Consider the following 25854-nt stretch of genomic DNA (forward strand, 5'->3'; position numbering starts at 1 on the left):
TGGTTAATGAGCCTATTTTATACTAGCATGCATTTTCTATATTCTGTTCACTGAAGATTTATACTCAGGAAGAAAAATAACGAATAATATATGTGAATTGGAATCGGTGGTTGGAAACCCTGTTTGAGGGGCTACATATACTAGGGCTTAAAAGAGGAGGTTGAATTTCAGAGCTGGCCTTCCTTATCTCCCACCCCTCCCAGCACTTCCGCCCTTCCTCTCCTCCCCCACCCCTCCAGCTCCCTTTTACTGGTCCCCAAAGAGAAGGCATATGTTCCTCTGTCTGAAGCAAAACTGTTTCCCTCACACCCAGGCCCCTTCCTCTGGCTCCTCTTTAAATCAGTCTGCTTCTTTCCCAAAATGTAATGCCCTTCCAGACATGAATCCTGTTGAATCCACTTTTCTCCATCTCATTATACAAGAATATTAATCCATGCACTCCCTACCTCATTGCTATTTTTTTTGCATGTGAATATGAAAAGGGCTATAGCATGTGAAAGCACTTTATAAACTGCAAAAACTACTAAAGTAGAAATTAGCCATTTCTCATCATTCTTGGTTACTTTCATTGTAATCCTTATGATGCTGCATTGGTTGAATTAGAACTGAAAGTTTACTTGTCTTTCTCCGGTTCCAGACCACAAGCTCTGTGGGTACCAAGGGTATTATCTTCTCTGTGATACGCTCAAGGCCTGGCATGGGATAAGTGTTCAAAATATTTGTCAAATCAAAGAATCAACATATTTGGTGAAAAATGGAATTTAACCTGAGGATCATTTCCTTCGTAAGAAATGGGATTGTGGAGCAGGTCAGAAGCTAACTGGCCAGGGTTCAAATCCCAGCCCCACCCATGCTGAAATTGTGACCTTGGGCTAGTCACTCCAGCTCCCCACACCTGTTTTCTCATTGGTACACTGAAGATAAGGATATCTGCTGCCATCCAGGTCATTGTGAGATTATTAATTAAAATACCCCAAATGCTTAGAACAGTTCCTGGAACCCAAGTAAGTCTTCATTAAATGGTAGTTTTTATTTTATGGTTATATTTAAGGTTTTAGTACTTTCCCAGATCAGAGACACAGAGGTTCAGACATGCCCCCGCCATCTCCCTTCCATTCCTAGCCTAGAAGTCTTCCTCAGAAACCAAAATCAGAACTAATATGTCACACCCCAGCAGCTTCAACCACTTTCTACTTTTCCATTGCTCTGACTAATGTATGACTTCTTCTCTACCAAAGGATCAATGTAGTGGAGGCAGGTTTTACATCTGATTTCTGTTTGGATTGCCAGAAACATTTAGCTCAATGCTTCACACATTGTAGACTTTCAAGACTATGTGATAAATGGGGAAAATAGTGGGTGTCTGGGTGGCTTATTCAGTTAAGCGTCTGCCTTAGTCTCAGGTCATGATCCCAGGTTTCTGGGATCAAGCGCTGCAACAGGCTCCCTGCTCAGCTGTGAATCTGCTTCTACCTCTGCCCCTCCCTCCCCACCCTGCTCATACACACTCTCTCTCTCTCAAAAATAAATAAAATATTTAAGAAAAAAGTTAAAATAAATGGGGGAAGTAGTAATAATGGGGCTGATTTGAGAACCCAAGGAAAGGTAGGAGTAGTTTAGGAATGTGGGTAGGAGATACTGAGTGGGCACCCATAAGGTGATGCAGGTCAGTAGTTTTCACATTGAGGCCATGGGGGGCTGTGACACTGTGGTTTATGATAACAGACATTTAGCTTTCCTCCATTGTTCCTGGCACAGTCATCCTAAAACTCTTAGAATATCCTAGTTGATGAGAATGGCAGAGTATCTTTTGTTATGTTAATGAGGTGACTTCAGGACCCCCACCTGAGGATGGGAGATTGGTTGCCAGGGAAACCAACATGTTGATTCAAGCGTTGGAACTTTCAGTCCCACCCCGTGATCTGGGAGAGGAGAGGGGCTGGAGGTTGAATCAATCACCAATGGCTAATGATTTAATCAATCATACTTATATAATAAAGCCTCCTTAAAAACTAAAAGGACTGGGTTCAGGGGGCCTACTCTGAGAGGGCACAGAAGTTACCTGTGTCTTCCCCATTCCTTGTTCTATGCATATCTTCACCTAACCAATTTATATTCTTTAATAATCTTTGTAATAGACTCACCATCTAGTGAGTAAATTGGTTTCCTGAATTCCGGGAGCTGCTCCAGCAAATAAATAGACTCCAAGGTGGGGAGGGGTGTGGGATCCCCCTCAGTCAGAGGCAGAGGTGACAACATGGACTTGTGACTGGCATCTGATGGGCATGGGGGGCAGCCTTGTGGGACTGAGCCCTTAACCTGTGTGATCTGACACTATCCCTAGGTAGACAGGGTAAGAACTGAGTTGAATTTGCAGTATTCCCAGCTGGTGTCCTGAGAATTGCTTGGTGGTGTGGGGCCCTTCCCCCCACACCCTGCCCCCAACCTACACATTGCAACTGGTTGGGAGAATCCTTAAGGTAGCCAAGGGGGTGGAGGCGGAATGAGGAAGAGGCTGACTTCCAGCACACCGCTCCCATCCTTCCCGCTTTAGTGAAGGCAACGTCATTGTTATTTTCTTCTATCTCCCTTTATAGAGGCTTTCATAACTGCATAGGAGTCTTCCACTTCACAAACATAGAAAAATGATCATTATCACTTCATACCTAGTCGAGTGCTGGCTCAATTAGATAATATGATCCTTGGGATTCACCTCAAGTCCCCATTGCTGCCTGTGTTGACTTGAGAATGTTGTAAGCATTTATTATCATGGTCTGGAATTAAGGGCAATGTGTGTTTCCAAGGAGAAGCATTTCTGATGAATTCACTGTAGACTTTTCAATACTGTTGCAGTGTGATTTTCAAAAAGGTAAATGCAAGTCTCTTGTATAAAATGAACACATGACAGGTTTTATTTAACATGTTAGCTAATGAGGGAGCCTGTAAGATATCAAAACCAGCACATTTCTTTCTATTTATTTGTTTATTTGTTTGTTTGTTTGTTTATTTATTTAACTGAAGTATAGTCGACACACAATGTTGTATTAGTCCCAGGTATACACCAAGGTAAAACCAGCACATTTCATGTGTTCCACAGCTGCGTGTTGCTTGAGCAGTCCTACTGAACAGTGCAGATAAAGAACATTTCCATCATCACAGAAAATTCTGTTGGAAATCATTGCTCTGGATCATGGTAAGTTCTATGGATAACTGGCTGGTGAAGGAGGGAGGATGGTACCGGCAGATTGAGGAAGCTGTGTGTGGTTTCTTCCGGGAGGAAGTGGCATTTGAGTCAAATGCCAGAGAGTGCTCTTCAAATATAATGCAGGGCTGTTTACCCTGATAGTTTGTGTCGAAGCTCTGAGTCAAGAAGAGCAAGAAAGCAGGAGGAATAGAAGGAACGCTAGGCAGAGGGACCAAAGGAAGGTTCTAAAATTGCATGGAATTTGCTGTCTAACAGCAGCGGCCAAGTTTTTCTTTCCTTCTTTCTAGAAGGGCTCACTTTGGTAAAGCTTGCTGTCACGCTCCTGTGTCAGGGATCTATTCTTTCATTTTATGGTAGTCCCACATTTGGATGATAAAATCCTAATACCAACGCTGCACACAAGAATGTTAATTATTTAGTCATGTGAAAGAGAGGGAGGGCAGATTTATTGCCCAGGGCAGTGGTGGTTCTGGTTAGCGTGGGCTTTTTTTCTATTCTGAGACATTTGGATTATTCAGATATTTCTAGATTTTTCTCTGGAGGTCTGGCATAGGGAATTGCCCTGGAAAGGAACTGGAGGAAGAGGGGACTGTGATTTGAATGGGGCTACTGATAGGGCTCTAGACATAGGAATGGCCCAGTGGAAATATGTGAGATGGAACCTAGCTGAGAAACTTTCAGAGACATGAAGTCCATGTCTCTTAAAAGTTTTCTCCTTTTTGTGTTGTGATTCCCTTACTTACTCTATTTTGATTATTACTTACTCTATTTTAAAGTCTTTAGTGATACCCATTAGCTCTATGTTAACACTGACTTTTGAATAAAGTGTGGTTAAGGCAAACTAAGGAAGGCTAAAGCACCAGGGGATGAAGTAAGGATGTGACCAGGGGCAATCAAGAAGAAATCTAGGACAGTCATCAAGAAAAGGTAATTCTCCTCGGGGCACTTAGTAGTCTTGAGAGGAGGCTAGAATTCCTGCAAGATGGAAGGTTACTCAGAAGGCTCTACAGCCTGATGATACTCGAGTTACATAGTAATCATTACAGTAATTACCATAATGAGTAGAATACATCCTATATCCCAGAAGCCATATTTACATGCATTGTCTCCTTTAGTCTCCACTTATGTTACATAGTAATAATTCCAATAATTACCATAACAAATAGAACAGCTCCTGTACCCCAGATGCCATATTTATGTGCATTGTCTCATTTATTCTCCCCAATAATTCCGTGGAGTGGATACCCCAATTCATAGAAAAGGAAACGAACCATGATAAGAAATAACCCCAAATCTCAGAAGCTTTCTGAAATAGAAGTTAATTTCTCACCCAAGGAAAATGAAAGGGGTATTCTTCATGAGCATGGAGTTTTCTTCCAAAGGCTAGCAAGGACCCAGACTCCTTTCACCTTGCGGCTCTGCCATGATCAACAGGCTGCAGTGATAATCCGCATCTCCCTGGAGGAAGGGAGGTGAGCACCGGCCAGGAGGGCTTTGTGGGCCTACCCTAGAAGCATTGCCTGTAGCGTCTGATGACAGACATTGGCCAGAAGACAATCTCATGGCCACACCTAACTTCCGTGGGGCTGGGAAAGGAAGACTAGCTGTTTCCTTGGAAAAAAGGAAATGAGTAGGTGAAATGGGTACCTCGTCTCTCCCATATCAGGCAATTGTTCTTGCAGGTGATCTAGAAATATCAGAGGAGGGATTTAAAATGACATCTTTTGTTTCTCTAGAGTCCGCATGATGTTGCTTGTACACATAAGCTTAAAATTGGGGGTTGTTTGGTTTATCCTTATTGATTTGTTGATTTATAAGCCTCTGTTTCTAAACTGGACTTCAGGTAGTTTACCAAATTACATTTATAGCAAAAGTGGAAAAACAACATTAGCGTTGGAGCCAACAAATCTGGTTTTCTTCATTGATAAACTATAGTGAGTAGTGTGTGCTTTACTGGGTAATTGTTACAACTATATAATGCTTGTAACGTCCCTCAAAATATGCCTGGTACATAGGACAAGCTCAATAAATAGTTGCTCTTCTAATATGATTGTCCTAATCAGATAAATAAGAATAAGGTGAAATGAGGTTTAATTAATAGGAGAGAATCAAAGTATTTAACACATGACTGTCTTAAAACTTTGAAAAATGGTAAAGAGGTTGCACTTAAATCCCAAGAAACATGGTAGCCAAAGCAGTGGGAAATATGATCACGGCCCATGTATAGAACATGAAAACGTATCAGTTGTCTGGAAAAACCCAGAATTTCCTGACACAGAAGCTTGAGAGAAATTTCAGGATATGGACAATGGTTTGGGAAGTGGGTCACTTTCTTAACCAAAGCCCTCAAATGAGTAACAAATGTTCTAGAACCATCTCTTATTGTCATAATTTCTCTCATGGGCACAATACCCAAACCAAATTTGGGGAGAAAAAAGAACCCAAACACCCAATTCTATAAGGATGAACAAAATGAACTCCAAGTAGCATTCCAATTATTTCACTTGACCCAAAGACAACATTCAAACATCGACAAAAATGAGTGAACACATCCTTTATGCCTTTGCTCCCCCCAAAGGGGGTACAAATGCCCCAGAATGTGTGCAAAAACAATCCAGAGGGAAAGAGGAGAAAATATTGCAACTTCCAGCTGCATTTATTTTTATCCAATCCTACTCTGTTTCTATTTGTTTCACAACATAAGCATTTTCCTAGTACTCCATCCATATAACTTATTAATAAACGAATGTACCAGTATTGGTCAAATATATTCAAAAGTGTTTCTTTTTAATTTATACGATCAAAACACATTGTGGGCCTCTGTTTCAGTTAATCATCCATAAATACTGAATTTCATTTTTGCTCATTTCATCTTTTAATGAAAATTGCAGAACAGGCCACCAAGGCTACGTACTCTGACCAGAGCCTATAAGCTTTTCATTTTTTTTAGTTTCCCCTGCTTTGGGGAGACACTACGATAAGTGGAAAAGGCACCAATAATAGAGTAAAATGCAGTGGTCATGTTCAAATACCACCAGGGGCAAATACAGGTGAGTGTCCTGAGCTATAGGGAATGATGATGCCATCCCCACCATATGTTCTTCACACAGTGCATGGGTGGGGTGGTTGGCATTTATGTTAATGGGGGTGGTGCCCTAAAGTGGGTGTCTGATGCATAGTAGGTGCTCAGGGTAGGTCACTTGCATCTTCTTAAGTGTTCTTAAGGACTCGGCTGCTTTACCTCAGTCACTGAGCCTCCATCTTACTCATCCCTGGGGTAGCTTCTCCCCAGAGAAATATTTGGCCAAATTTGGCTAACATAATTCTGTTAAGGTGATAATCTCATCATGATATCAGGACTATGCTAAGATCTCTAAAGTCAATATTTCAGAAAGCAGAGTTCCTATCAGGTAAAAATTAAACACTATGATAAGGTAATACTCAGTTCTCTTCCTCCCCCTGGAGTGAAGTTCCCTAGTTTATTGTAAGGAGTGCTGAGTGAACAGAAGCTGTCTGAATGCACCACTGCTCTGATATGCAGGCTCTGCCATTGTAATATGATGGCTAGCGGGTGGCCTCTGATGCCCAGGGTCTGATTTTCAACCCCCAACTCCAGCATACACCCACTCTGCAATCTTAGGTCAGTCAGTTTACCCCTCTGCACCTCAGTTTCCTCATCTGTAAATAGCACCCACCCTACAGGGTTGTTGTGAGAGTAAAATGGCATACCATTATGGAGTACTGAAAATAAGTACTTATTAAACAGCCAACAAATCTTAGCTGTTATGATCAGTGATTCCGTCTCATTCCCTACGTAGAGTGTTCATGCTGAAAATGGATTTTTTGGGGGGGGGGCGGGGGAGAGCTCCTCTCCCCTCAGAAGGGAGATTCCAAACCCAGCACGAACACGTGAGAGCATCTTCATCCAGGGCTTTGGTGGCTGATTGGAACCACTTCCCCTCAATGGTTTTCTCCTGGATCATGAACAAAAACCACCCTCCTATTTTTCGGAATTTCTGGTCAACAGAGTTGCTGTACTGACCACACGGACATCTGCTTCCTCTAGCGCATTCGGTGCTTCTAATCTTCATCCCTACCACATGTGTTGTTAAGGATGACATGAAGCAGGGGCCCCTTTCTCTGTCCAGCCCTCTGGACCACAATCCCCACGCCACACAGGCATGCTCTCTTCCTTTCCAAACCTCACCCCAAACTTTCCATTTTGCTTCACGTCATGATGGGGGCTCAGCCCTGCCCGTTTGGACTCTGTGTGTTTCTCCTGCTTCTAGACTCTTCTTGAAATTATGTTGGAAGCGTCTCTTACTTCACTCTTTGTAATTTTTCTTTTGCTTAGCTTGACAGTATTTAGAGGCAGTTATTTCAAAAGGCTTCTAAGTAACCCTTTGGCTTTTTCTACTAGGGCCAGGATTAGGAAATATTTTGAATATGAAGTAAGAATTACCCTTAATGGCCAATTAAGTGTCTTTGGGCTGGCTTCATGAAGCCCCACGTGTCGGAAATCCACTGGGCACTCACATCCAGGTCAAGGGCTGGACCACAGTGATCGGTCAGGACACTTCATCTTATAGAACTCAGCAAATTGTAGAGGAAACTTTTAAGAATGTCACATTTTCTTGGGGCGCCTGTGTGGCTCAGTCGGTTGAGCATCCAAGTCTTGATTTCAGCTCAGGTCAGGATCTCAGGGTTGTGAGATTGAGCCCCAAGTCAGGCTCTGTGCTAGGCATTGAGCCTGCTTAAAATTCTCTCTCTCCCTCTGCCCCTGCCCCTGCTCACTCTCTCTCTCTCTCTCAAAAATAAAAAAAAAAGAAAAAGAAAAAGAGAGAATATCACATTTTCTTTAATACCATAATAGTAGTTTCTATATCAAAGCCTTCCCAATCTGGATTCTCAAACCCCAATATTCTAATTAGATAATTAATAAAGATTCAGAAGCTATGTGAGATTGAGACTCGAGATTCAAATCCCAGGTACTAGCTGAGAAAGGCTGAGCAAGGTTTTCCCCTTACTGAGCCTTGGTTCTGTATCTGTAGAATGGGGATAGAAATGTCTATGTCACAAGACCGGGGAAGGATTACTGAGAGGATGAGTAAGGTGCCCAGAACCACAACTGGCATATGAAAGGTGCTTAATAAAGAGTTATAATTATTTTCAGTAGCTCGGGACAGTATAATTTATTTTCCTGCCACGAGTCTGTACTTTCTCCCCTTTTGATTGGGAATTTATGAGCTCAGTGTCCTGACACTGGTTAGCTCATGCTGATCAAAAGCTATGATCAACAGTTATAGATGTCTGTACTTGAAATCAAGAAAATAAATTATTTTGGGGTATACAGTGGAGTGAACCTTTCACACGATGAAACCCATAGGTGAAAAAATTATACAAGTGAGCAATGACAAGTGGGTGTTGGACTTTTGGAGTCTCTGTCTGACCACCAGCAAGCCTTTGAACCACTCGGAGATTTGGATTCATCATCCGAGAATGCTGATAATATACTGTGCCTTCCCTAGGGTTATTGTGTTGGAGAACATTGAGATAGTATGTAAAGTTCCTAGCCCTGGCCAAGACACAGCAGGCTCTCCACAAATGATCGGTTTTCAGCTCTCCCTTTGTGGCAAAATGGTGGGAACCAGTGTTCTCTCCCTGTATTCTCTCATGAATGCACACATGCCTGGGAAGGAGTTTTCTTCCTGAGAATGACAGCATCATATATCATTAGTAACAGGTGATTAGGTTAGACTGCAAGCCTGGGTTCAGAAGATTCAGAGCCTGCTCTCATAGATCTAATTAATCTCGCAGCGCTGTCCTGACTTCCTAAATAGGAGGCCACTCTCAAAATTCCTCCAGAAAGTGCATTTCATTCTGTTCTCCCACCCCCATTTTTAACTTTTAAAATGGACTTTGTTAGCTGAGTTTACCCCGGCATACTCCACTGGCCACCAACTCGCCTCTTATCCTAATGGGCTTCTTAAATCCTCACGAAGCTTTTTTGTGTGTGTCCATCAGCATCCACCATTTCCCCTTTCTGTCCTTGAGAGAAAAGTGCTTCTGAGAGCTGGGGTAGGGTAGAGGGGGAGGGGGAGTGTGCTGGGGGGAAAGCCTCAGAATTATCCTGGCAGAATTTGGTATTTTCTCCAATCTTTGATCTCGGATGCAGGAAAGTGTCAGCCAGACCAAAGTCATTTTATATATAGGCCTGCATAAGTGAAGTGGAGGGACTTCATGGTTAATTGATTAAATAAAACGTTCCAAAGAAGGTGCAAGATCAAAGGACCACTCTCTGGTTTTATATTTCTCTGGGGTCCCACAGGCCATGTGGGTGACACAAATGACCTTGGGCGTGAGAGTATTCAGAGGCTGATGTTTGTTTGTTTTATTCCAAAATGCGATTTGTGTTTCCCAGGGCTGCCTGGTGACAGGTTGTATTGTGGGCTCCCCAGGGCCCCCGGTCTGTGTTCAGAGGGGGCCTCATCTGGAACAGCATCCATGGGCAGGAGGGCATGACCTTGTCATGTTGCCACCAGCACCTCTTTCTGCCAAACCCCAAGGAAACAGACTCCATTATGTTACTGGAAGGCGAAGACCACAGTCTTCTCTCTCTCTTTTTTTCTTATTTCCAGTAAGAGTCAAGGAAAAGTTCACAAAGTGCATGGTCTGTGCCTGGCACGGAGAAAGAGAGAGACCAGAAAACTTCCCATTGTCCCAGCTGTCCTGATAAGAGGGGCAGGAATCTGCTGGGCAAACATTTGTGTAAAGGTCCTCCAGTTACAGGAAACTTAGCCCAGAAGGAAGAAGCCATGGGAGAGGAATCTGCCGGCCAGGGGAGCATCACACACCATCTTTGGTGTCACCGAGAAGAAGCCGTGGAGTTGCAGCTACCATTTATCAAGTAGCCCCTGTCTATAGGCACCAGCTCTAGATGCCACAGACCCCTGGCAAAGTCTCATCTGTCCTCCTTCACGGCAGACAGAACTGATGCTAGGTGTGGGGGTGGCTCCCCTGAGGTCACACAGTCGGGGCTGAGAGTTGAACCCACGTTGGTCTGGCTCTGAGGTCCACGGCTCCTCAGTGTCACCCTGTACGGGGCTGAGTTGTGTCCACCAAAGATTCGTATGTTGAAGTCCTGACCGCAGGATCTCCGAATGCGACGTATTTGGGGATAGGGTCTTTAAAGAGGTATGTAAGTGAAAATGAGGTCACTGGGCGGGGCGGGGGGCTCCTGACTTGATATGACTGGTCCTTACTTAAAGGGGAAATTTGGAAGAAAGACCATGTGAAAGCACAAGCAGAAAAGGGCCATCTGCCAGCCAGGCAGGGAGGCCCCAGATGAAACCAATCTTGCTGACACTTTGATCTTGGACTTCCAGCCTCCTGTAGAACCGTGAGAAAATAAGTTTCTGTTGTTTCAGCCACCCAGTCTGTGGTACTTCGTTATGGCGGCCCAGCAGACTAATACACACTCCCAGACTCCATTTGGTTTCCCACTGGAACAACCCAGAGAGACAGGTGCTAGAGAAATGCCCCCCGCTACATGCTCTGTGTAAGACACGCACAATGAAGTTATCAAAGACTTGCTTATTTTTAGGTACTTGAGTATATTTCCTGCTGAAACAACATTGGCTCTTGTATGGGGAAGGCCTGATCATAATATGGGACATGTTGGGTGAGAATTTTACATCCTTTGAGAAGCTTTTCATAACCCTGCAACTCCAGAATAATTGAGATGAATCTCTCTCTCTCTCTCTCTCTCTCTCTTTTTTTTTTTTTTTTTTTGGTACCTGAAGACCTGGTGCATGCCTCCTTCTTAGAAATTAGTGCCCTTTCCTGCAATTACTCATTTAACTCATTTAACTCATTAGGTTAATACAATTAGTTCAGCACAGATAAAGATTCTTACTCTGGAGTCAAGGAAACCTGAGTTCACATCACAGCTTCAGGGCTTCCTAGCTGGGAGACTTTGAACAGGTCAGTTTTAATTCTTCAGATGTTAATTCCCTAGACATAATATGGATAGATAATAACACCTATCAAATGTGGCTTCTGTGAGAATTCAGATAAAATGTGTACCACGTTGAGCAAAGCACATGACACGGTGAGCACTCAGTGCAAGACTTTTTTTTTTTTTAAGGTTTTATTTATTTGACAGAGAGAAAGACAGCCAGAGAGGGAACACAAGCAGGGGGAGTGGGAGAGGGAGAAGCAGGCTTCCCGCGGAGCAGGGAGCCCGACGCGGGGCTCGATCCCAGGACCCTGGGATCATGACCTGAGCCGAAGGCAGACGCTTAACGACTGAGCCACCCAGGCTCCCCCAGTGCAAGACTTTTAGGATCATTTGTTATTTTTATTATTTTATCATTACCATTAATTATTCGAATAATAATATCATACTGAGTGACTTCAATATTCAAAGCACTATGATGGATGAATATGAAAATTAATAATATCTTTCTTACTCTTAAATTCCTGTTTGCTCAGGCTGCTACAACAAAATACCATAGACCGCGTAGCTGAAATAGCACACGTTTATTTCTCAGACTTCTAGTGCCTGGAAAATCCAAGGTCAAGGTGCCGGCAAATCAGGTTCCTGGTGAGGACTTGTTTCTTGGCTTGCAGATAGCTGCCTCCTCACTGTGTGCTTGTGTAGGCTTTCCTCTGTGCATGCATGGAGAGAGAGGGAGAGAGAGACTGAGGAGAGATCTCTGTTTTCCTCTTCCTCGAAGGGCACTAATCCCATCATGCCGGCCCCATCCTCATGACCTCCTCTGATCCTAACACCACCCAAAGGCCCCGCTCTAAATACCATCATGTTGAGGGCTAACACTTCAACATAGGGATTTGAGGGGACACAAACATTCAGCCTGCAATAGTTACTAAAACTAAAAAAAATATATATATATCATCCACATCTATGCAGAATAATACAATGAAAACCTCAATATACTATTATCTATCAACCTTTTACTATAAGTGCTAAATTTTCTAAAATCGAACACACAAAACATTTCCCATTTTTACTTCAACTTTTTGCAGGAGGCAGCAGGGATATGCACACTCAGTAGAGACCTATTTTCTTGGAAAATGCAGGGTTATCTGACCATAAGACTAGTTACACTGGCGAAGAGACAGCAAGTTAAGACATCGCAGAACATACCAACTAAAAAAAAAAAAAGAAAAAAATTGGCAAGCCAGCATATCCACACCAGCCTCTATTTTGATCAGAGCCTAGGATTATTGTTCACCTCTTTCCAGGCTATGCCTTTGCGGGTAAAGTCTTCAGCTAAACATTTTAACAAGTGGTTAAAAAACTGAATTTTCAAATCTGTGAAGTTACTGCCTCTTCCCAACCCGGAGACAGGGAGGCAGCTCTGCTGTCAAAGGCTCGCTGGTGAATTCCTGGGGGTTGATCTTACAGCTCACAGAGCTATTCATCATTTTAGTGAGCATCCTCAGAGGGGGCCCCGGTGATTTACATGCTCCAGATAAATTATGATGCCTCTCATGATGTTATCATCATTTCGGCTCACGGATTTGAACACTTTCTGGGAGAGGACTTTTTTCACCCTTTCTTAAATGATGAACAACTCCCAGACAGATTATATTGTAGTTGTCAAGTAGAAAGATATAGGTATGTTTTCTCAAAGATAAACAACTCAGCCACCACAGCTAGTCGGCCTAGCAACAGGAAAACATTGCCCACTGAGAGTTCACTGTTTATCCCACCTGGAAAAGATCGTCAAACTTGCATGGTCTTTTATTCTTACTCTATCTTATGATGAATTTTCTCCCATAGTTTTAGCAGAGTATTCTATCTCTATCAGGGGATGACTTAAATAAAGCAAAAAAGTCTGCTTCTCTCTTCCAATAAATCCACAAGGTATCAGTGCTCAGCTTTGAACTCATTTGACCTTGAATGGACTGGGCTTTGCCTTCAACCCTGTCCACAGACCAGTTAATGGAATGGGCATTTTCCTCTTCTCAAGTGTATGTTGTAAGATTCAAGTGGCTTCTGGGCGCCTGGGTGGCTCAGTTGGTTATGCAACTGCCTTCAGCTCAGGTCATGATCCTGGAGTCCGGGGATCGAGTCCCACATCGGGCTCCCTGCTCAGCAGGGAGTCTGCTTCTCCCTCTGACCCTCCCCCATCTCATGCTCTCTCTCTCTCTCTCTCATTCTCTCTCTCAAATAAATAAATAAATAAAATCTTTAAAAAAAAAAGAAAAAAAGATTCAAGTGGCTTCCATGGGTGGTACATCTCATCAAAATCTTTTGAAACTAGACCATAAACTTTCAAAACAAATATGGCAGATAAAATAATGCCACAAAATGCCCATGTCCTAATTCCTGGGACCTGTGAATGTGTTACGGTACCTGGCAAGGGAGAGTTAAGATTGCAGATGGAATTAAGTTTGCTAATCAGCTGACCTTGAAATGGGAAGAATATCTTGGATTATCCAAGTGAGTCCTTTATAATTCCAGGGGTCCTCAAAAGTGGAAGAGGGAGACAGGATTATCTGTTTAGAGTGATGGGATGTGAGAAAGGTCTGATGGGCCATTGCTGGCTTTAAAGATGGGCAGGCAGGGTGGCCACAAGCCAAGGGAAGTGGGCAGCCTCTAGAAGCTGGAAAAGGCAAGAAATTGAATTTCCCCTCAAGCCCTGGGAATGGAACGCAGCCCCACCAACACCTTGATTGTAGCTCAGGGAGACACATTTGGACTTCTGACCCTCAGAACTGTGAGATAATAAGTTTGTGTTGCTTTAAGTCACTGTCTGCCTTAGGAGACAATGTTTTAGTTTTCTTCCACATCCAAAACCCAGCCCAGTGTTGGCCCCTGAATGAATGGTATCCAAATGTCACAAAGCAAACTCCCTCTCTCTTTCAGGGACTCTGCTCTTGCAGCTCTTGGGTGCTCTCTGTACATGCTTCTAGTTCTCCTTTCCCCTTGCCCAAGGATTGCCTACCATGCCCTGAGCCCCGTGAGCCAGCCTGCTCCCTCTGGCAGCTCAGCCCCTGCCCAGATTCCTTCAATCTGGAATTCCCTGACCCATCGTTACTTTATTTTATTTATTGGGGGGGGGGGCAGAAGGAGAGGGACAGAGAATCCCAAGCAGGTTCCATGCCCAGGCGGCTCCATCTCACAACCCTGAGATCATGACCTGAGCCGAAATCCAGAGCAGGATGCTTCACCGACTGAGCCACCCAGGAGCCCCGACCCATCATTACTTGAAAGGGAAGCCTCATTCCTACCCTGCATTTCACACTTGGTGTTCATCATCCCTAAGATGCCTGGGGTTTCCAAATACACCGTTTGTTTCACACCTCCGTGACACATATGCTGGGTTTTTTGGTGGGGGCCAGAGGCTGAAGAGGAAATTTGGTTTTGATTTTGTTTTTGTGATGTGTATATCCTTATTCTCTCGGTTCGTTGGTTCAGGTCACTAACTCATCTTTGTCCTTCAAATCATGCAGTGCATCCAGGAGACTTCTTTGACTTTTTAGATATAATTATTCAAATCTTCCTGTTGGCCCTATTTTTAAACTTCCTTATCGTGGTTATTGCTGACTTAGGGCTCACTGTATAACTCTGCTTCATCCTTTTCTTCTCGCTCATGTTAGTGTCTACAACCTCATGTCCAGTAACAATATCTCTTACACAGCAGGCTTTCAATCACTATGTAATGAGTTAATAAATAAGTGTTATTTAGGAATCTAATCTTTGGAATTTTAAAGCAAGAAGATATTTACATCTATATAAGGAAGAACAGACATAATTTTCACATAGGACAGAAAAACAAAAAACAAACAAACAAACAAAACAACTGTTATAGTGCCCTGAAATGGGAAGACAAGACATTTCACTTTATTTTTTAATAGTATGTATTTTTTTCACAAATGCAAATCACCAGTATATTGTTAGAAAAAATTTTGTTTAAGTGTTTCCAGTTGTGAAGTTGCGGTTGAATTGCTTAGAGTATGGTATTTAATACAGAGTAGATGTTTTCCGTGATTAAGATTTTGTGTTGTATGCTTTTGTTTAGTAAAAAGGAAAATAAGAGGTAAAAAAAAAAAGGATTCCTAAAGCTAGGAAATTGTGTTTAATGGAATCAGTTAAAATTATTGGTATGTAAGAGCAGATTCTGAGAAAAACATTACCTCTAAAAGTTCTCTTATATCTGTTAAAATCTCTTTGAAATAAGCACAGGTTGAGAGGAGGAGGTTAAGGTCAAGTTTATATAAGTGAATCACCTGACTTGATGATTATTTTGGCTGTCCTCATGATTGATTTCTCTGTGTCATTCAGAATTAATCAGGAGAAAACTCAGGTAATCAGATCAGCTGAGCCCGAGTCTGGTTCAATGACCATATGTGACATGGCTAAGGAGTTATTTTCTTCACATGCCATGTCCACTGATCATCAACCAGAAGGGGAATTATTGGGTTTTCCCCATGGAACTGTGATTAAGGAGGGAGAAGAGACTGAGTTTTAGCTGCATTAGAGCATAAAGGAATCAGCAACTATGCACTTTGCAAATGGTCGATATCACAGAGCCTTTTTTCAGGATATTGTGGGTCCATAATTTGAAGCTAGAGTTCATAAGGTACCTCCTGAGTGCAGTAGGCAGTATGTCAGTCTTGGAGAGTTCATGACTGCATTATTTTCAGTGATGAAAACATTCCTGTGGATTTAATTATTTTATGAGCATTTATTTTATTTAATTATTTTATGAGCATCTCTTCATTAAAGGAGAATCATCCATGAATCACCTGAAATGAAACTGTTCTTAGTAACATCACTTAAAATGAATTTTGTATTAAAGGAAAGGCCCTTGCCCGAGTAGCACTATGGCTGTCATACTTAGCAAATAAAAATACAGGGCACCTTGTTAAACTTGAATTTCAGAAAAACTGCACTTTTTTTTAGTACAAATATGTCCCATATATTACATGAGACCTACTTATGGTAAAAAAAAATATGTGTTGTTTATCTGATATGTAAATTTAACTGGACTTCTCTATTTTATCTGGTCAACCTCACAAGTACCCTCTGGAACATGCTCTTTAATATTTTTAGCTGTAATCTTAGCAGCAATTATGTGAACTCAACTAAATGCCCTTTTAATGACCATATTCAATTATCTGATTAGTGGAGTTATAATTTAAAGGAAATAAATACAGATGAAGGTTCACATGTGTTTACTGAAAAGTTAGTAAGTAGAATTTGGAAAGACAATGACACTAAGTAATGACTCTGGGAATTGCGCTGGAAAAATTTATGACAGGCATGTAGTCCTTTGTATTCTGTTTGATAAATTAGATGGGATTACTGCCATACACTGAGAAGAAAAATACACCTCTTGGATATTTTGGTAGCTATGATGATCGAGTGAACTTGTTTGAGGAAGTGTGGGGGGAGAAGCAGTAGTGTAAGGTTGGAGTTCATCAGAATAGCAATTACCCAAGTGGGTCAAATCCTTTTTTTTTTTTTAGGAAAATAGATTTTGATAATTGAAGTCCAGGAGGGAACCACCTGGTTCATCCAAAATGACCTTCAAAATACAAATACCAAGGGATTTATGTCATTTTTAAACTCTGTATCTCCAGTTAATGGCTCTTCTCTAGATTATTTGGGGAGTAAACAGCTGGCTCTTATAATTATTATTATGGGATTTGAATTGATGAAGAGAAGACACTGCTCTCCCAAACATTTCTTATGCACCTTCATAGGCAAGTTCTGCCCCGGCCCCCTAGCTATCAATCACTGCTCTACTTTTAACCATAGGCTGGCTCTATAGAACTGAAAAGAGGCCAGCCAATACTTAGCCAGTCATCTGGATATTCTGTTTACAGGATTCCACGTATCGTTTTTTTAAAAAAACATCTGGGTGTTTGGCCATAATCAAGTGAGTTGTATCTTTTTTTTTTTCATTGACACTATATGGCCTCGTAAAGACAAAGACATAAATTCACAAGACCAAAGGTGCTATAAACATTATCAGAGGAATCCCTTGCTTCTCAACTGGTTAATGCCTAAATTAAATCTTAATTAGCAGCGCTAGTGACATTTTAGACCAGATAATTCTTTGTTTGGGAGGTGTCCAGCGCATTGTTCAGCGTTTAGCAGCCTCTTGGCATCTACACACCGGATGCCTGAAGGCCCTTTAGCTCCTGGTTGTGACAACCCAAAAGGTCTCCAGACATTGCCGAATCCCCCCCCTCCCCCCGCCGCCCCCAGGGAGGACAGTTGAAAACTAGTGGGCTAAACTATCCAACAGTGATAGTTTTATGTCTGTACCATCTAGCCTGGGGGGTGGCAATAAAGTCGAGTCTAGGGATCGTAATAGAACCACAGGAAGGGGAAGAGGATAGGGTAGTGGAGAGTAGAAGGGCAGGTGCAATAAACTGGTAATGGCCCTAGCTATTTCGTTCACTCATTCATCCATCAGTCTTCATTCATTCAATCATTTGCCCATTCAACAAATCTGTACTGAGGGCGTACTAAGTAGAAATAGAGCACACTTAATGTCCTGAAGGCTGGGCATTCAGAACGAAGCCAAAATAGATCCTCTGCTCTCATGGAGCTTGTATTCAAATGGAGTGTGGAGGACAATAAATAAGAAGATAGCTAACGTACCTGGTATTAACAACTGCAATGATGAGAAGTCGTGCAGGAAAACATGGCAGTGCTTAGTCAGGGTCTGGTCAGGGAAAACAGAAAACACAGCAGCCATTTTAACAGTAAGAATGGCATACGGGGAATGGATTAACAAGCTCTTGGAGGATGACAGGGGCTATAAATGTGGAATGAGGACACTGAGGTCACACACACAAACTGGCCCAATGCAGACATGAGCAGCAAGCCGGCAAAAATGGGCCGGTGGCCTCCGCATCTCAGCTGCCTTGCGGCCTCCCTCCAGCACCCTCTAAGGATGGAGTTAAATAGGGAGCCAGCCAGCATAGGGAACGGAGCCCCAGCTTCACAAAGGAGAGTATGGAAGGGGGACTGAGGCTGAGACAGAGCCTCAGAACCAGGGTAGGGAGGCTACCATTTTATATAGGAGTTCCTCGGAGCCTACCCTAGCCTGCTTCGGAGAATGTCTTGGTCATTTTTCTCTGCGCGTGGATGCGCTCCAGAAGAACCATCCACTGTTCTATAAACTCCTTCAAGGCAGAGGCAGCCTGTTTATCTCTCTCATGTTATCGCAGACTGTTTGTTAAGTGAATGAATGAATGGATGAATGAATAAGTGAAGTGATGCCTTTAACATAATGCTATTGTCATTTTCTCTGAATTACTTCATTTGATGGCTACCTCAAGTTTTTAACTGTTAAGTTTAAAATGAAACACGAATGTCATCATGGAAATTAGGCAATAAAGCTGAAATATTACTGGCCTATTCCTGTTAAGACTGTGGCATTAGCAACTTTTGCAGCCTGTGTTCTACTGATGTGTGTGTGTGTGTGTGTATCTGTCGCCAATTCAATCTCATTCAGTAAATATTAGGCACCCACTAAGTGCAAATCTCTGTGTCAGATGCTACATGGGACCCAAAAGAATTGAACCCAGTCCCTAAAGGACTCAGAATATTGATTTCTATGTGTGCCATCTGGTACTTATCACTGTTTTTAAATGGTCTTTTCCTTGATTTATTGAGGCCTCTTGAATCCTATTATTTTCTGTTTTTAAAGATATTAACAATGCATGTCTACCCCCACCTTACTTCAGCCTCCAGCTTCATCTCTTTTAAGAACAGAATAAAACAGATTTCCTCCCAGAAGTAACCTTTTGGTAGTAATTGTCTAAAGGGAGAAATTAACTCTTTCAGACTCCCAAGGCACCATGGCTAAACGTTCTGTAAAACTCTTTCCTAATTACCACCTGGAGAGAGACTTGGCATCTGGAGAATAGCGTCCAATATGTATACATTTGTTTCCTTCATTGTTATCCCAAAGAAGGGCATGAGTTCATCACTCCAAAGAGAAAGAAGCCTCAGAGATTCTTATTCATAAATAAGAATAGGATGGGGTTGTGGGCTGGGGAATTATAGTTTCCCAACATTCTTGGAAAGTTTGGCTCCTTAGATATCCTGAGTATTGACCACACCGCTGAAAAGGGCAGAGAGAAAGCCACGAGGTTGGGGGGCTACTTCCACAAGGCTATTATGGGAGCCCTGATTGTTAAAAGTGGTCTTCCCTACCTCATCTCCAAAAATACCAACAAATACATCAGATGCTGCTAAATTTACCCATGTATCTTGCCTCTTCTCTTTGGAGAAGCACTCTATTGAACATTAATCCTCTCTTCCCGTGTTGTTTAAGTACGATTTTAAGGCCCACGAATACGTTGCTCAACATTTGTGGTTTTTAATATTCCTTAGTCTAGGCTTTCAGGGAAGAAGGTCTACAGGGTTCTTTGGATTGCTTCATTGTGGAGAGTCCCAAGATCTTCTCCACTTATATTGTCACAGACCCTGATGCATTTTAAATTCAGAATTTTGCCTCTGGAAGGTCCCAAAAAAAAAAGCATAATATCATCCATGTCTTGAGTGATTCCTAATCGTAGCTCTACCTTAGAATCAGGGCATCCCTGAAAGACCATTATGAACCACACTGAAGGTTTTATACAGGTTAGAACAGGCTAGTGTTAAATACAATCCAAAAAACCAAGCAGTGCTAAAATTTAAATTCTGGGACCCCCAAGCAAATTTTTCTTAGATGGACCATTTTTCTTTACTCTGAGGTAAAAGTCTTCAGCAGCAAAAAAAATCTCTCTTGACATTTGTAAGTTCTACTAGTGTTCTTGGGAGCAGGAAGCATGAAGATGCAAATGGTCTATTATATGTGGTCAAAAACAATTTTTCAAAGCAGCTCAGCAGATGTATTATGTTATCGTCATTCCCCTCCACTTATTATTTGGTTAAGATAAACATTCCTCGTCAATGCTGATTGCATTTAGCCCGATCATACTCTTTGTACATGTTTCAATGCTGATCCTATTTCCTGCTTTTAACTGTGCAAATATATGACAATAAAGAAAATAATTTTGTTAGCAATTGAATTACAAAATGTGTTCAGTTCTCCATTAATAAAACTTCTACCTTGTTCAACATCCTCAGTAAATAGCCTTTATATTTTTCCTCTCTTCAATTTGCCAGCTGACAATAGAAAGCATTAACTGAAAGACTACAAAGCAAAAGAGATGGTTAGCCAGTGCCATCTAGTGGGCAAAACAAAGTTTGACCAAAGTTTCTGGACCCTCCTTTTCCTTTAACATAGAGAAATAAATGCTGGGGCTATTTTATCTAATATTTTAAAGTATTTTGATTCTCTTAAATATTTGAATAACAACCTAATATCCAATACATGATTAAATTTAAATGTATTACTATACTATTCATATCTCAACAATACTAAGTCAGGTAAGATGATCAATGTGGACCAAACAGTGAAAGCAAAAATTGGCAATTATCTGATAATCTTCCCAGTGAAGACAGCTAATCAAGAATGTTTCATCCTAACTGTATTTGGCTGTAATCAGAAAATATATAGACATCACTAATGAAGCTAACTTAGTCATTTACCTTCACTCTGCTCTTTGGACCCATTCAATTTATTCTCAGCTTTGATCTCCTTCTTTAAACCAGTGTGGGAGCTGGAGACCAAACTCAGCCAGTGCCCTTCAACACAGAACAAGTATTTTAGAGATTCTAGGGGTGGGAGGTAGAGGCTGGGATCACAGATTAACTTTTTATAGAGCTTTGAGACTGCTTTTCAAGGCTGCTCTGCAGGGCAACTGGAATTTACTTCACAGCATGGAGAAATCTGGTGTATTATTTTCCAGAGAAACGGAACTGAGAAGATGTGTTAATATACAGATGGTCCCCTACTTATGATGGTTTGACTTACAAATTTTCAATTTCATGATGGCGTAAAAGCAATGTGCATTCAGTAGAAACTGTACTTTGAGTATTGAATGTGGATCTTTTCCTGGGCTGGTGATATGCAATCCAATACTCTATTGCGATGCTGGACGGGACAGCAAGCGGCAGCTCCCGGGCAGTCAGGGGATCGTGAGGGTCAGCAACCAATTACACTTACAACCATTCTGTGCCCATGCAACCACTCTCTTTTTTTCATTTTCAGTACAGTAGTTAATAAATCTTATGAGAAATTCAGTACTTTATTATAAAAAAAGGCTTTGTGACATCATTTTGCCCAACTGTAGGCTAACGTCAGTGTCGGGACACATTTAAAATAAGCTAGGCTGAACTATGATGTTTGGAAGCTTAGGTGTACTAAATGCATTTTTTGACTTACTGTATTTTCAATTGACAATGGGTTTAGGGAGCTCTTCATAGAAACATTTATTTTAAGGAATTGGCTGATGCAATTATGGAAGGTAGCAGGTCTACATCTGCAGGATGGCCTGGCAGGCTGGAGACCCAGGAGGGATCTGATGTGGCAATTCAAGTCCAAGTGCTGTCTACTGCAGAATTTCCTTTTGCTTGGAAGAGGTCATTCATCTAGTCTCCTTGGGCCTTCAACTGATTGGATGAGGCCCACCCACATTATGGAGAGCAATCTGTTTTATTCAAAGTCCATCAATATAAACGTTAATCTCATTCAAAAATACCCTTACAGGGGCGCCTGGGTGGCTCAGTCATTAAGCGTCTGTCTTTGGCTCAGGTCATGATCCCAGGGTCCTGGGATTGAGCCCTGCATTGGGCTCCCTGCTCAGCAGGAAGCCTGCTTCTCCCTCTCCCACTCCCCTGCTTGTGTTCCCTCTCTCTCTATGTGTCTCTCTTTGTCAAATAAATAAATAAAATATGTAAAAACAAAACAAAACAAAACAAAACAAAAAACCACCCTTACAGAAACATCCAGAATACTGTTTAACCACATACCTAGGCACTGTGGCCCAGATAACTGGACACATAAAATGAACTATCACATCAGGTGAAGTGTGCACCAGGGAATATGAAGGATATGGGAGAATTTGGGAAAAGCTTTAAAACCTGCTTCTCATCCACCTCAATAAAATGATTACTTTGTGTCTAAACAGCATCTCTATTTGCTACTGACACCTCAAGCAACATTGGATCTGCTGTATCATATGGCCCAAGTCGTAAGCCATAAGTTTACATGGCAGCTTGGACCTGCTTTCTGGGGCCCACTCAAAACTAGCTGCTTTTCAGGTCACTCTGTAAGTGGGCCAGAGTAACACACCCAAATGACAAATATGTTGCCTCCAAAGTCCAAAGAGGCCCAGTAGGCATTGTGCCTCTTTTTTAGTTGTAGGAAGGGTCAGATGCAACAACTTAACTTCACCTGGGAAGGAATATCTTGACATGCCCCACATCACTGGACTCCTAGAAATTTCAAAGGTCGAGGCAAATGACTTACCAATAAGTCCAGAGTAGTTGCTACTTCTTGTTCACTAGGTCCAATCAGCATATTAATTGTCAGTGTAATAGACCAGTATGCTATCTTAGAGAAGGGAAATGTCCTTGGTCTGAGATCAAGATCCTTATAGACTAAATTATGTCCTGATATAAGACAGTGAAGGTATATTGGTGGCCTTGCCAAATGAAAGCAAACTCTTTCTGGTGAGCCTTATGGAAAGTATGGAGAAAAAGGCATTTGCCAGATCACTAGCTGCATACTATTGATCCCTTATTGATTCAACATATGAATCTGGGGGGAGATAAAACTCAACCCTCAACAGCCCTCACATTCACAATATGTTCTTTCAGTGTCATCTTTGGCTATATCCCTATAAAACTATGATGCATTATACCTCAATGGAGAGTTACATTCTCCCTCATTTTGATATTGTGTTTTTTATAATAATTTAACAGGAACAACTCTTTACCATAAAGGGGTAGTTTCTGCTTCTCCCTCACACATGCCTAAATCAGTGCTTCTTAATCTGTAAAATACATTTCCTCATCTGGGGAATCTTGGTAAAATGTAGTCTGATTCAGTAGACCTAGGGTGGGGCCTGACCTTCTGTATTTCTAACAAGCTCCCAGATGATGATGATGGTGGTGGTGGTGGAGGTGGTGGTGGTGATCTGAGGACTACACTATGAGTAGCAAGGACATAAAGTTTCCTCCACAAGCCATGGATCAGAAATTAAGTTCTCTAACAAACTAACAATTTTCTCGGCAAAAGACTACATCAGGTACTCTTAACTGTTGATGTTATACGGATGAAGTCACGTGAACAGGTTTTCAATTATAACTTGACATCATCACTATGGACACCTGTCAGAATGTACAAAGAGACAAAGTCAGGGCTTTGCATTTCTTTTAGCCCTGTTGTAAATGACTTTATGAAGGAAGAATCATTAACCCAAGATGTAGCAGTAAAAGAATTAATTTCTGATAGACATGTGAGAAGCCCATTCCTTTTTCATCTACCCCTAAACCTCAATTTAATAAGCTATAGTTGAACTAAGTGTGATGAAACACTTTAAATGGTATAGTATTCTGACTGACACTTCAGAATAAAAAAATCTTTTAAAATATCCTAAAATAAGTTAAAAACTAATATAATAGTTTCTATAAAAATAGTATTTCCTGCTACCTCATGACACTTTCTCCGTGCAGATTACAGCTGGAGTATTTTATGCCTCTTGCCTCAGAGAGGGGGACATCATTATAAAAGTACTGACAACAAGAGTCAAATTCTTGGCCTTGAAGTTTCAACAGCCAAGTCCCAGGACCAGTCGTTATTTGGAAGAGATGGAAGAATAGTCCATCATTCAGAGTCACGGTCCAGAGCTGAGTGTAAGGAGGCAGTGTGCCCTGCCCTGCCCACTTTTCAGCTGACCCCCAGGACAGTGTCTCAGAACTAATGCCCCCTGACACCCTCTAGATACTCCTGAACCTTGTAGGGCACAGGATCAGAAGAAATAGCCAGGTGACGTGCCTAGGCAAAGGACTCAAAGGCAGTCTTACAGTTTCCCATGATCCCCACCGTGTGGAAACTAACACATGAGTTTCTCTCACTTCAGATAGAAGAATAGACTATTTCCTGGGCACTGAAGAGGAGAGTGGAATTGGCTATGAATGAGAACTTGGAATAAGAGAGATGCATGAACAGTCTACATGGACAGAGGCTATATGACTGAGGACCAGAAAAGTCAAAGTACTTTTTGGCAGATGGTGACACAGGCAGAGGACAACAGAGGACCCGATGCCTGACCCCTCCAAGCTTCAGCACTCCCTCTCCAACACATCTCCAAGGAGAAGATTATGTTTCCTCCAAAGACAAGAAGGGAATTTGGAAAAGAAATGAAATTCCACTATGAATCATAGAGGAAGTTGTTAACTGCATGGATTCTACAGAGATTCATAAAAAATTAATTAGTTTTCTATTTACATTTTGCATTGACCTTCCAACACCGAATGGTATATTCTACACGAAGTGTGTACTCTGTAACTATTCGATACACTCCATTTCTTTATTTGGCTCTATGTTTGTACAACTATGTTAGGCCATAGCCTCTCTTCCCACTCTCCAGTCTGATCACCACCAGCCACATGTGGCTCCTGAGGAATTGTGGCTAGTCTGAATTGAGATCCTCTGTAAATGTCAAATATGTACCTGATTTTGAAGATTTAGTACAATACAAGAATGTAAAATATCATGCTAATATTTTTTGTAATCATTGCAGATTGCTAATATTTTGGACATGTTTGGCCATTTTTATATAAATAAGATATTCATTTATATAAATATGAAATATTATAGAAAACATAATATAAAATATAATAAGTAAAATACAGTATTAAACTTAAGTTCACCTGTTTGTTTTTACTTTTTAAAAATGTGCCTGCTAGGGGGCAGTTGGTTAAGTGTCCTACTCTTGATTGGGGCTCAGGTCGTGATCTCAGGGTCCTGAGATGGAGCCCCATGACTGGCCCGTCACTGGCTCTGTGCTTGGCACAAAATGCTTGAGATTCTCTCTGCCTCTCCTTCTGCCCCTCCTGCTCGTGCTCTCTCTCTCTCTCAAATAAATAAATAAATAAATCTTTAAAAAAAATGTGCCTGCTAGGAAATTTTAAATTTCATATGTGACTCACATTATATTTCCATTGGAAAATGCGGCCCTTGTATCCTTATTCCTGTTGATCTCCTTTACTTTCACCTAAGTAGCTACTATTACTGCTTAATGTTTTCCATATGGAAAAAATTAAAATTAAAATTAACTTTTCCCTGTGGGCTCTTGATGATTATATAATGATAATGTCTAACATCTCCTGACAGGTTGTACTAGAAATAACATTAAGAAATAGCTTATATCTCATTGCCTGATAATTGGGAATGATCAGTTGGTCTGTAATTTGTACAAAAAGGAAAAGATTTTCTTTAAAGTAATTAAGGCCAAACCAATAATACCTCTGATATTTTCTTAAAAATGTTTGGTGACTAAAGAAGTATAATTAAGACACTTTCACAAGTGAAATAGAAATCAAAACAATGAGAAAATATGTGATTTTTCAGTTTTGATTAGACTTATCTAATTCATAATCTTATACAACATGTAGTGATACATTAAAATAGGATAATTAGGTGAGGATTTATTTACAAAGGGACTATTTATTAAAGTACAGGGTAACTGCAGAGACA

At 41.4% G+C, this 25854-nt stretch overlaps 1 long non-coding RNA gene across 1 annotated transcript; it reads left to right on the forward strand.

The window, feature by feature from the left end:
* The first annotated feature begins 639 nt into the window (after positions 1–639).
* Positions 640–25529, forward strand: LOC135363576 (uncharacterized). Its single transcript, XR_010409318.1, has 4 exons — positions 640–1004; positions 3098–3193; positions 9844–10399; positions 24236–25529. It is a non-coding gene; the product is annotated as an uncharacterized LOC135363576 (long non-coding RNA).
* The last annotated feature ends 325 nt before the right edge of the window (positions 25530–25854 follow it).

The sequence above is a fragment of the Mirounga angustirostris genome, unplaced genomic scaffold (genome assembly GCF_029215605.1).
Source record: "Mirounga angustirostris isolate CCGP_5_RB_7025 unplaced genomic scaffold, mMirAng1.0.hap1 SCAF_2, whole genome shotgun sequence".
Lineage (NCBI taxonomy): Eukaryota > Metazoa > Chordata > Mammalia > Carnivora > Phocidae > Mirounga > Mirounga angustirostris.